The sequence below is a fragment of the Apodemus sylvaticus genome, chromosome 6, assembly GCF_947179515.1.
Source record: "Apodemus sylvaticus chromosome 6, mApoSyl1.1, whole genome shotgun sequence".
Classification (NCBI taxonomy): Eukaryota; Metazoa; Chordata; class Mammalia; order Rodentia; family Muridae; genus Apodemus; species Apodemus sylvaticus.
This window is the reverse complement of record NC_067477.1, coordinates 10121484-10134052: the sequence shown is the minus strand read 5'-3', so window position 1 is coordinate 10134052 and position 12569 is coordinate 10121484.

Sequence of the window (12569 nt, the reverse complement as noted above, 5' to 3'; positions counted from 1 at the left end):
CTGTGACTGTGTGTGTGTGTGTGTGTGTGTGTGTGTGTGTGTGTGTGTGTGTGTGTGTGTGTGATTGTTAAATGGTTGCTAGGATCAACATGAGGAAATCCCACTGGAGCTCCCCAGGGCATTGTGACAGGCAAGACCACCAAGTCTTCTGCACTCAAGTCAAGCAGAGCCCTAGAAGGGTCTTAATGAAGCCAGTTTGGAATGTCAGGTCCTGTTTCTGTGGTAGCTGACTTCCCAGACTGCGGTGGCCCCTGGGTCCTGGATTTCTGCTCAGTGGAATTCTAGCCAACTGGGCTGACCAGCAGAGCAGGGAAGACTCTCATGTTGACCCTCACACTAGACCAGAAAAGGGGCAATTGAATGACAGAAGCCACCTCACCGCGGGGGCATCGAACACGCTCAAGGAAGCTGCCCCAAGTGATGCCCGTAGGCCACTGCAACTGGAAGTGAGTCCTGTGGCCCTACCGAGCCTTCAGATGGCATTGCCCAGCTGCCTCCTAGCCACCAAAGAAGCTGTACACCAGGCTCCCACACGAGCTGTTCTCAGCCCGTTCACAGAAACCAAGAAAAAAACCTGGTCAGTGTCTAAAACAACCAGAGCAGGGGTGGCCTTCCAGGTGCCACAGAGACTGGTACATTGGTGAGAGGCGTGTCTGCCCTTCCTGTCCTGTGTAGGCCTGAGCCACAGCAGTTGGTCCTGGAATCTCCCCTTCTGTCGAATTCTCATATGCGTCTCTTCTCTTCCCTCCGTCCCTCCCTCCCTGCCTTCAAGCTCGGTCCCATTCAGCTCCCTCTCTATTCTGCTGAGTTTGGCTCAGCTGCCTGAGCCTATCCCTCCAGCTGACCCAGGGAGCAGCTGCGGAGTCGAACCACCCATGGCCCCTGGCTCTGGGGGAACCCTTAGCAGTGCCTGGCAGGCATTCTGGGAGTGCGGGTGTCTCTGCTCTGGCTGTCACAGCCATCACGGCCATCACAACCATCACGGCCATCACAACCATCACGGCCATCACAGCCATCACGGGGATTCCGTGTGGTTTAGCAGGTTGAATGAGCGCAGCCCATGTCCTTTTCCCAGTCCAGGAAGTAGGAGGATACAATGCCCGAGAACAACAGCCTGCAGCCAGGCAGTCAAACAATGGGAGCAGGGGGTAGGGTAGAGGGGTCTCTTAGTTAGGGTCACTATTGCTATGATGAAACACAATGGCCACAAGCAAGTTGGAGAGGTGTATCAGTCAGAGTTCTCTAGAGTCACCGAACTTATGGGTAGTATCAGTAAGGGAATTTGTTATGATGGCTTACAGTTCGTAGTCCAACTCCCAACAATGGTCAGCAGCAGCTGGGAATGGAAGTCCAAGGATCTAGCAGTTGCTCAGCCCCACAAAGCAAGCAGGCGAAGAAGACAGAGTGAATCTTCCTTCTGACAATGTCCTTATGTAGGTCTCCAGCAGAAGATGTGGCCCAGATTAAAGGTGTGAACCACCACACCTGGATCGGGGACATGCTTTGTCCCAGATGACCTTGAGCTCAGAGATGTCCTTGCCTTAGTCTCCTGGGATTCATAGCCACTATGCCCTCAAGGTCTGGATCAGAGGTGAGCCTTCCAATTCTAGATTGTAGTTCATTCCAGATATAGTCAAGTTGACAACGAGGAATAGCCATTACAATCCACCATTGTCAACTTGACACACACACACACACACAAATATCTCATGTCCATATGAAACAGTAACAAGGCCATGAATTCGCCTAACATGATATAACTATTCCTCATACAATCACATACACATTTGTTTACAATGGGACAATGTCCCTTGGGAACATTTTTTAGTATCTCAACTTAAATACCAATTGAGGTTAAAGAAATTGAAAGAAAGCACAAATAGCTATACAAATGTGTTCTTAACAAAATAAAACCGAAGCATTCATATTACTTTATAGCCCTCGTTTCTGCAACTGGTTACGTGGCCTTAGCTGGTATTTATAACTACCTTCCTCTGCTACCCATTCTGTATTTCCTCTGCCTTCTGCAAGCACTTAAGGAGGTCTTGGCTCTTTTCCTGGAGGATTGACCCATACCTTCATTCCTGATGGGTCTGTGTCCTTTGTCATCCTGCTTGGATTAGGATGTTGTAGTTTCCCATTGACTTTAATCACAGGACATGGTAGTTCTAAGAGATGCCCTAGGGGATCTCCTGCACTCCAGACATAATCCTGCTTACCTCCATTGTGGAGAGGCAATCCAATTTCCCCATGGTAATCTGGATCTATCACCCCTCCTAACACTGTTATTCCTTTCTTAGCCTGTTGGTTTAAGGGCATTAGAAGCCCAAAATGGCCAGGGGGAAATCTGAGCTTCCAGTTCAATGGAATGTTTGTTGTGGCTCCTGGTAGGAGCACTCCCCACTCTGGAACCAAAACTTCTAGGCCAGCAGAACCTAGAGTTGTAGGAACAGGAAGCAAAAATTTTCCTAAAAGGTCACTAGGAGTGATAGTGAGTGGAATTATTCCCTTTTCCACCCCTTGATTCCTGGACGCATGGATCCTGGCTATGGGAGAAACTGTATCATATATCAGATTCTGATTCAAAGCATATACTAGGCAGTTCAGAGTTCTGAAGAACTCTGCTCCAGCCCTGAAGTGCTGCTGCCATCTAATTGGCACTGTAACTGCATCTTCAAAATTCCATCTTTCTATCAGACCAGCTGCTTCAGGATGATGGGAAACATGGTAAGACCAGTGGATTCCATGATCATGGGCCCACTCTCACACGTCTCTGGCTGTGAAATGAGTTGCTTAGTCAGAAGCAATACTGTGTAGTATACCATGATGCTATATAAGGCATGCTGTGAGTTCATGGATGGTGGTTTTGGCAGAAGCATTATGTGCAAGAAAGGCAAATCCATAACCAGAATAAGTATTTACTCCAGTAAGAACAAAACGTAGTCCTTTCCATGGGGGAAGTGGTCCAATATAGTCAACCTGACACCAGGTTGCTGGCTGGTCACCTCGAGGAATGGTGCCATATCTGGGGCTCAGTGTTGGTTTCTGCTGTTGGCAGATTTGGCATTCAGCAGCAGCTGTAGCCAGGTCAGCCTTGGTGAGTGGAAGTCCGTGTTGCTGAGCCCAAGCATAAACTCCGTCTCGGCCACCATGGCCACTTTGTTCATGTGCCCACTGGGCAATGACAGGGATGGCTGGGGAAAGAGGCTGACTGTCCACAAAACTGGTCATCTTATCCACTTGATTATTGAACTCCTTCTCAGCTGAAGTCACCTTTTGGTGAGCATTTACATGGGACACAAATATCTTCACATCCTTTGCCCATTTGGAGAGATCTATCCACATACTTCTTCCCCAGATGTCTTTCTCACCAGTTTTCCAATCGTGATCTTTCCACATCCCTGACCATCCAGCCAATCCATTGGCTACAGCCCATGAGTCAGTGAACAATCGTACATCTGGCCATTTCTTCTTCCAAACAAACTGTAATACCATGTGTACTGCCTGAAGTTCTGCCCACTGTGGAGATTTTCCTTCACCTGTATCTTTCAGGGTTGTCCCCCAAAGGGGTTGTAATGCTGCAGCTGTCCACTTCTGGGCGGTGCCTGCATAACGTGCAGAGCCATCAGTAAACCAGGTCCTAGTCTTCTCTTCTCCAGTCAGGGGAAGAGGGATCATAGGGAGCACCCCATGAGGCTGTGGGCACATGCTCGGCAGTAATGTTATTGTAACAGGACTAGAAAATGTAGGCACTTGAGGAACTACTTCATGTAACTTGCTTGTACCTTCAGGATCTACTCAGGCAGGATCACGTATATACCACTTCCATTTAATAATAGACAGCTGCTGTGCATGTCCTATTTTATGGATTAGAAGGTCTGATAACACCCAGCTCATGGTAGTCACATAGTAACTTGGTGTCCTATTGTCAAACGTTCAGTTTCCACTAAGGCCCAATAGCAGGCCAAGAGCTGTTTTTCAAAGGGAGAATAGTTGTCTGCTGATGATGGTAAAGCTTTGCTCCAGAATCCCAAAGGTCTCCTCTGTGATTCACCTACAGGGGCCTGCCAGAGGCTCCAAACGGCACCTCTATCTGCCACTGACACCTCAAGTATAGTCGTGTGCTAGATCATGTGGTCCAAGTGGTAGAGCAGCCTGCACAGCAACCTGGACCTGTTGAAGAGCCTTCTCCTGTTCCAGGCCTCACACAAAGCTAGCAGCTTTCTGAATCACTTGGTAAATGGGCCGAAGTAACACACCCAAGTGAGGAATGTGCTGTCTCCAAACTCCAAATAGACTCACTAAATGTTGTACTTCTCTCTTGGTGGTGGGAGGGGCTGGGTGCAGTAACTTATCTTTCACCTTAGAAGGGAATATCTCTGCATGCCCCACACCACTGGACTCCTAAAAATTTCACTGAGTTAAATGGTCCTCAATTTTGGTTGGATTTATTTTCTATCCTCTGATATGCATATGTCTTACCAGTGAATCCAAAGTGGTTGCTACTTTCTGCTCACTTGGTCCAATCAGCATAATGTCATCAATATAGTGCACCAATGTGATGTTTTGTGGAAGAGACAAACAATCAAGATCCCTTCTAACTAAGTTATGACACAGGGCAGGAGAGTTAATATATCCTCGAGCCAAAACTGTAAAGGTATACTGCTGGTCTTGCCAACTGAAACCAAATTGCTTCTGGTGGTCCTTATGGACAGGTACTGAGAAGAAGGCATTTGCCAGATCAATAGCTGCATACCAGGTACCAGGAAATTTGTTAATTTTCTCAAGTAACAGAACTATATCTGATTCAGCAGCTGCAATTGGACTTACTACCTGATTTAGTTTCTGATAGTCAACTGTCATTCTCCATGATCCATCTGTCTTCTGCACTGGCCAGGTAGGAGAGTTAAAGGGAGATGTGGTGGGAACCACCATCCCTGCATCTTTTAAGTCCTTGATAGTGCCAGTAATTTCTGCAATTCTTCTAGGAATATGATACTGATTTTGATTCACTATTTTCTTTGGCAGAGGTAACTAAAGGCTTCCATTTAGCCTTTCCAACCATAATAGCCCTCACTCCACAGGTCAGGGAACCAATGTGAGAATTCTGCCAGTTTCTGAGTATATCTATCCCAATTATACATTCTGGAACTGGGAAAATGACCACAGGATGTGTTCAGGGACCTCTTGGACCTACTGTGAGTCGGACATCAGTCAAACTCCATTAATCATCTGTCCTCCATAAGCCCTACTCTAACTGGAGGGCCACAATGTTTCTTGGGATCTTCTGGGATCAACATCAGTTCAGAACCAGTATCCAATAGACTCTGGAAAGTCTAATTGTTTCCTTTCCCCAGTGTACAGTTACCTTTGTAAAAGGCCATAGATCCCTCTGGGGAAGAATTGGAGAAAGGCTAACCGCAAAAATTTTAGGTGTCTTATCAAGATCTTTCCATAGGGGAACATGGCCACCCCTCCATTCAAGGGATTCTGGGTCTGCAAACTGGCTCAAGTCTGGAAATTGATTCACTGGCCGAGATTGCCCTTTGCCACAATCCAATGCAGCCTTTCTTTCATTTGTTTGAGAATTTTTTCTACTTATACAAATCAAACAGAAATGCAGTAGGCTTCCTATCTATTTCATGCCTGGAAACACAATGACTGATTATCCAGTACCACAGGTCTGCACAAATCATGCCATTATAAATTTCACCTCTCCTGTGCTGACCATTATGGGCTATGTCATTATAAATGTTGTTGTCTACACTGTCCCTTATAATAACTGATCACCTTATCCCTGGCAATTCAATGCTGCCACCTGGCCCTTGTTACCTCAGGGCCCAATTCAACCCATTGCATTTAATTCATCCAATTGAGCAACAGCATCTCCAACCCTAATGTCTGGCACAAGGAAAGGGGCAAGAACAAAACTCTAAATGTGCTGGTGCCCCTCTCACCAGTTTGTGTCTTATAGGATTCATGAAGGGCATAACTTCTGGGCCTTCCCATTGCCAAGGGATATGAGGCATCTCCAACACCTTCTCAGTAGGCCATCTTTTGATAAGCACTTCAGCCAACCATTCAAACAAACTTCTGACACCTTTTTTTTTTAAAACTGTGTGAGCTTCCATATTAAACCTAGAATCTCCACTCAGAGGGCCCATGTCAATAAACTTGGCCTGATCTAGTTTTATGTTCCTTCCACCATTATCCCACACCCTTAAAATCCATTCCTACACATATTCCCCAGACTTCTGCTTGAATGAATTAGCAATCTCATTAAGCTCCTTAGTAGTATAGTGTATTTCCTCATGGACTATACTTCCTACCTCCCCTCTAGGGGCCTGCTCTGCCTTGAGTCTGGTTATAGGTCCTAAAGAAACTATTGGTGGGCCCTGAGGAACATCAGTATTGTCTTGTCTAGCATTTTCTTCAGAGAAAGTCACGGCTGGTTTATCAGACTTGGAGGGATTAATTTCCTCATATGGAAAAAGGCATTATTTCAAGGGGTGGGGCTGAGGGTACGACTTCCTTAGGGGAATAAACCCTTCAGAATCTGAAGATTCAAAATTCTCAACTTTAACGGGGTCCTCCCACTCAGCTCCATCCCAAGTTGTAGGATCTCGTTCTTTGCCAATCAGTGCCCTTACTTTACCTGCTGACATCCTCTGAGTCTAAGACATGAATTTTCGCTGTAATTCAGCCAACTTTACAATGAGGGTTTCAGTTTGATTTTCTGCAACTTGAGCTCTATGGCTGCCAAAGAGAAAATTATCTTCAAGGACACAGTTGGAAACCTTTAGATTGCATCTGGAGCCATTTGATTTTATCACACAACTCCTTCTTTTCCTTCATCAATTTTTCCAGAGATAGTAAGAGCAACAAACCAGCAAAATCATTTTCTGACTTTTCCCCCCAACTTATAAAAGCTTTGTACACCTGATCACTTAATTCATCTCCAGTTACAAGTGATGCCTCAAGATAATCAAACGCATTAGCTTCTTTAAGTTTGAAATATAGTTTCCACCACAGGCCTTCAATACTCTCCAAGTTCCCAGGAGAGAGAAAGGTTTCAGTAGTTGAAGGTGCTGGTGAATTATTAGACCAACTCCAGATTCTTAAAAGATTCATCCTTATACTTCTGCTCCTCTAGGACCACTCCTGGTTCCAACTTCTCTAGAGTCACAGAACTTATGAGTAATCTCTATATTGTAAGGGAATTTGGTATGATGACTTACAGTCTGTAGTCCAGCTCTCCAACAAAGGTCAGCAGCAGCTGTGAGTGGAAGTCCAAGGATCTAGCAGTTGCTCAGTCCCACAAGGCAAGCAGGCGAAGAAGAATCTTCCAATGTCCTAATGTAGGTCTCCAACAGAAGGTGTAGCCCAGATTGAAGGTGTGTGTAAGCAAGACCAAGTTAAATGCTTTCTTTTATAAGAGTCACCATGTTCATGGTGTCTCTTCACAACTGTAGCACACTGAACATGACAGGTAGAAAGGGTTCATGAGGCTTACACTTAGACATCATCGTCCATCATTGAAGGAAGTCAAGACAGGAACTCAAGCAGGGCAGGAACCTGGAGGCAGGAACTGATGTTGAGGCCTAGGAGGAGTGCTGCTTACTGGCTTGCTTCACATGACTTGCTCAGCCTGCTTTCTTATAGAACCCAGAACCACCAACCCAAGGATGGCCCACCCTGAGTGGGCGGGGCCCTCTCACATCAGTCCCAAAGTAAGAACATGCGCTCCAGCTGTATCTTATGGAAATATTTTCGCAGTTAAATTTCCCTCCTTTGAGATAACTCTAGTTTGTGTCAAGTTGACATAAAACTATCCAGCACACACTTACACAAAAAATAATTATTAATAAATGTTAAAAATACAAATTAAAAACTCATTGAAATTAAAAACTCAGCTGCTTGTTTTTACGTGAAATTAAAAACTCATGAAATTAAAACTGCGTGAAATTAAAAACTCATGCAGCTCTTAGGAGATTGACACAAGAGATCCAAGAGTTAAAGACCAGCTTGGACTTCTCAGCTCAAAACAAAAAAAAAAAATGTCAGACTTGGTTTTCCTCTCATGAGTTAGCATGAATATGGTCAAACATATCCCAAAATGAATGAGCTGTGCTAGTGAACCCCTTTAATCCCAGAACTCTGGAGGCAGAGGCAGGTGGATCTCTGTGAGTTAAAGGTCATTGTGGTCTAGAGAGTGAGTCCCAGGCTTGCTGGGGTTACATAATGAGGCGCTATCTCAGATGAAAGCATCCTAAAACAATAAGGGAGAGAAGGAACTGTTGGTGGGAATATTGGGGTGCAAGCTTCCAGATAACAATGTAGCAGTTAAAGATGAGACACCATGAGAGCAAGCGGATAAACTGAAGAAACTGCCGGCAGGCCCAGGGCAGACTCAGCGTCTCACAGCAGGACAGGAGTCCGCAGGGGACAATGGTTCCGGTGTCTGCATGGGGAGGGGACTTCAGTCTACAGAGGAAGGAAATCCTTCCTCTGTACACGTTGAACTTGAACCCAGGCATTCCCACAGAGAAAGGAAGGAGGATGGGCTTGTAGGGCTGAGGGGCAGGGTGCCAGCGGAGCTGAGAAAGAGGTTACCAGTTGGGGGGCGGGTGCACTGAGGGACAGAGTCAGTGGACTGAGACACAGGAAGCCAGGGGAGGAGGGGCACTGAGGGGCAGGGCACCAGCGGGGCTAAGGGCCAGCTTGCCACTGAGGGGACAAGCTGCCACTGGGCAGAGAGGCTGAGGGTCAGGGCACCAGCCGGCCTAAGAGAGGAACCACAGGTCCTAAGGAACGTGCATTCTTCAGTGTCCCTCTCTGCCTCCCTCCCCTAGGTGCATTGCTCCAATGACTGCTGCGCTGGTCTCCTTAGATCCTTTCTGTCCCTCCAGGCCTGTATCCCCCTGCCAGTGCCCTGTGTCCCCCTGCCAGTGCCCTGTGTCCCCCCTGCCAGTGCCCTGTGTCCCCCCTGCCAGTGCCCTGTGTCCCCCCTGCCAGTGCCCTGTGTCGCCCTGCCGGTGCCCTGACTGCCACAGTCTTCATCTTTCCCCTCTGAGAAGGGAAGGACAGGTCCCAACTCCAGCCAAACCAACAGTGGAAACAGGGAGGAGGTGAACTCTGTCCCTGAACAAGTTACACAGGAGCTAAAAGCAGCTTCCTCTCCCTGAGGCCCTGAGGCAGGAGTTGAGCTTGTTGAATAGTGCTAAGCCGCTACTAATAACGCTAATCCTTCATTGTAAGCATCTATTTAATATTTATTCTCCCCTTAAATACAGCTCCAATCTTAGTGCCTAAGGCCATGTCACTCCCAGGTAACATGTTAGGCCCTTCTCTCGTGCCCTGGACGTCGGGACCATAAGGCTGTTGGGCAGCAGCCCCTACCTGGGGTCCTCACTCCACAGACATCTAGAGGAAGCCGCCAGGCGAACAGCAGCTGCTTGCTACTGAAGCACAACTCCAGCTTCAGGGGGTGCTGGGCCAGCCATCCCTAACCTGACTGAACTCCTGGTGACAGAACTGTCATTTTTACCCAGGCTAGAGGGACAGCACTTCCCCAGCTGGCCCAGCACAGGGACTTCTGTGATTGGTGGAAGGGTGCACAGAGTTCCCCAGTGCTTGGAAGACTGCTGTGACGGTGAACTCAGACCTGCACTCCTGCTCTAGACTGGAGGCTCCCTCATCATGCTGTCCCCTGGTGTTGCAACATGAGCCCTTATATAAGCCACCTCTCAAGTGATGGGAAAACCAGTCTCTCTAATGAGGAATTCCAAACATTTAATGGAAACGGACATGGCTTGCAGTGGGGAGTGAAGGCCAAGAACAGGTCAGCAGCAGAGGATGACTCCACTGCTGTCAGCTGATCAAGGTCAACTGGAGTGTGATTTATTTTATGTGCTTGGCCTTTTAAAGGATCCCCAGTAGCTAGATAGTCAACTGGGAGAGCTTAAGGCTGCCTCTTAGACTTCTGGGGACTGGAGAGGATCAAAAAGGCAGCAGAGCCTGGGAAAGGGAGTGGGATTGGAGTGGGGTCCAAGCGGCAGAAGAGTGGGGTCAGAGAAGACAGGAAGAGAGGGAAGAAAGAAGAGAGACCAGGGCGAGAGAAGAGGAGAGGGGAGGGGAGAGGAGGGAAGTGAGGAGGGGAGGGGAGGGAGGGGAGGGGAGGAGAGGGGAGGGGAGGGGAGGGGAGGGGAGGGGAGGGGAGAGGAGAGGAGAGGAGAGGAGAGGAGAGGAGAGGAGAGGAGAGGACAGGAGATTGAGCACAGTAAAAATAGGACGCGGTTAAGACAGCAGAAGCTGAGTCAGAGACGATATTGTTAGGAGAAGAACCCAGGAGGAACGCACGAAGAAGAAAAACAATAAGAACTACAGTCGACACTGACTGTAGCCTCACAGCCACAGGTCTCACCCTTAACAGAGTGAAGAGAAGACAGTGCAAGCTCTGTGGTGACCCCCCCTCCTGGTGGACATGTCATGTGGGGGACATCACATACCAGCTGAGAGGACTTTTCTGAGTGTAAGGAGCTGTCTCCACCTAGAAAACCCTGAGGAGACATGGCAACGAGATATCACATGGGACCCCCATGGACGAGGGATGAGCTGCAGGTGGCAGTAGGTCACTAGGTTCCTAAGCAAGTGACAGGTGGCATTGGGGGACACTTGGTGCAGTGACAGGCTGCACTGGGACATGGCACAGATCCTAGCCGGTAAGTCACACTGTTTTGAAACTCCTCTGTAATCTAAAATTACTCTAAACTTCAAAGGCTATTTTAACACAAAGATTTATTTATTTTATTTATATGAGTGCCCTGTAGCTGTCTTCAGAGGCACCAGAAGAGGGCGTCAGATCCCATCACAGATGGCTGTGAGCCACCATGTGGGTGCTGGGAATTGAACTCAGGACCTCTGAAAGAGCAGTCAGTGCTCTTAACCACTGAGCCATCTCTTCAGTCCCAAAGACTATTTTTTTTAAGTACATTTAGTGTTGAACTCACAGAATCATTTCTGTAGTGTACACGTCTGGACCAGGGCGGAGTAAGCCGTCCAATCAGAGGGCTCCATGGGAGGAATGAGCGGAGACAACAGAGCAGGCCTGGCTCAGCCAACTCCTTCCTGAAGAGTTTTAGTCTGGTGCAGGGCATGATGGTGCAGGTCTGCCTTCCAAGCATTCGGGAGACTGAGGCGGGAGAATTGCAAATTTGATTACAGTCAGGGCTGCACAGCAATTCGACCAGCCTGGGATGGAGAGTGAGACCTTCACTCCTCCGGATTCAGACTCCAACTTCACACCACACCGCTCTGAAGGCACCTGTGTGCCCCTCCCTTCAGCTACCAAACTGCTGAAACAACGGGGCCTTAGAAATTAGAACATTCCAGGAATGCCACACTAAAGCGGCCAGTGTCTGAAGAAGCCTGGTGTCTGTGGAAGGAGGACTTGTCTCCCAGGAAGCAACCTTTCACAGCTGGCACAACCAATCAAACCCATATTTCCGCCCGAGAGATGGAGCCCAGACAGGCGTGATGGGCAGGGCCCCACCTCGACCACTACTTGCTATGCATATCTCTTGCCTTCTATTCAGACTTAAGCTTCATCTCAGTACCCCAAAGATGGACTTAGGGGTGTCACTACAGCCCTCTGTTTGTTCTTCAAAAGAAGCCACATAGAATAAACCTCCCTTCTCTGCTCTTCCTTTGTCTCTTTAATAAGCTCCCGAGGACAGATCACCATGCCCGGCTCAGGACTGCCAGAGACCAAGCTTTGACCGAGAACTCTCAAATTAACTTCCTGGGTTAGGAAAAAAGCTTTTTATTGTATAAGCTCAGGAGTGAAATGGACAAACCTGTTTCGTTCTGAATTACACTTAACTAGTTTCAAATTCAAGACTAGTTCACGCCTTATGAAGGTACTGCCAGCCTGTGTGTGTTTGTGTGTGTGTGTGTGTGTGCATGTGTGTGTTCATGTGTGTTAATGAATTATTTATTCTAGCTAGCCCATATTAAAGACAAAGAAACCTGGTATTTTATTTATAAGTTGTAGGCCTAGATTGGGCAGGTTCTATACTATATTCTCACCTATATCCATGTCATATACCCCTTGACACTTGCTGTTTGAGTCTCATCCAGGCTACATTTACTCCATCAGCATGTCCTCCGGGTACACTTCTGGCCACATGTGCATGATCCGCCTGGCATCATGGTGGTCTCCTCCTCTTTCCTTCTTCTCTTCTCCTGGTCTATCCTGAGACCACTCACTTGATCCTCAAGTCCCGCCTTTCTCTCTCTGCTGCCCGATCACAGGCTATAGCCTGTTATTATCCAATCAAGGATTATTGGGCAACATTCTTTAGAGTACATAGATTAATACAGTGCCCCAAGATCAGGTTACAATCTGGTTAGGTGCACAGAACTTGGCTTCTGAATACACAGCATACAAGACTAACCCCAACACATGCGTGTCTTCACCAGAAGTGACCTCAGGTGTCTTCCTTGGTCACTCTTCACCATATCATTTATTTATTTACTTTTATTTATCTACTTATTTAGACAGAGTCTCA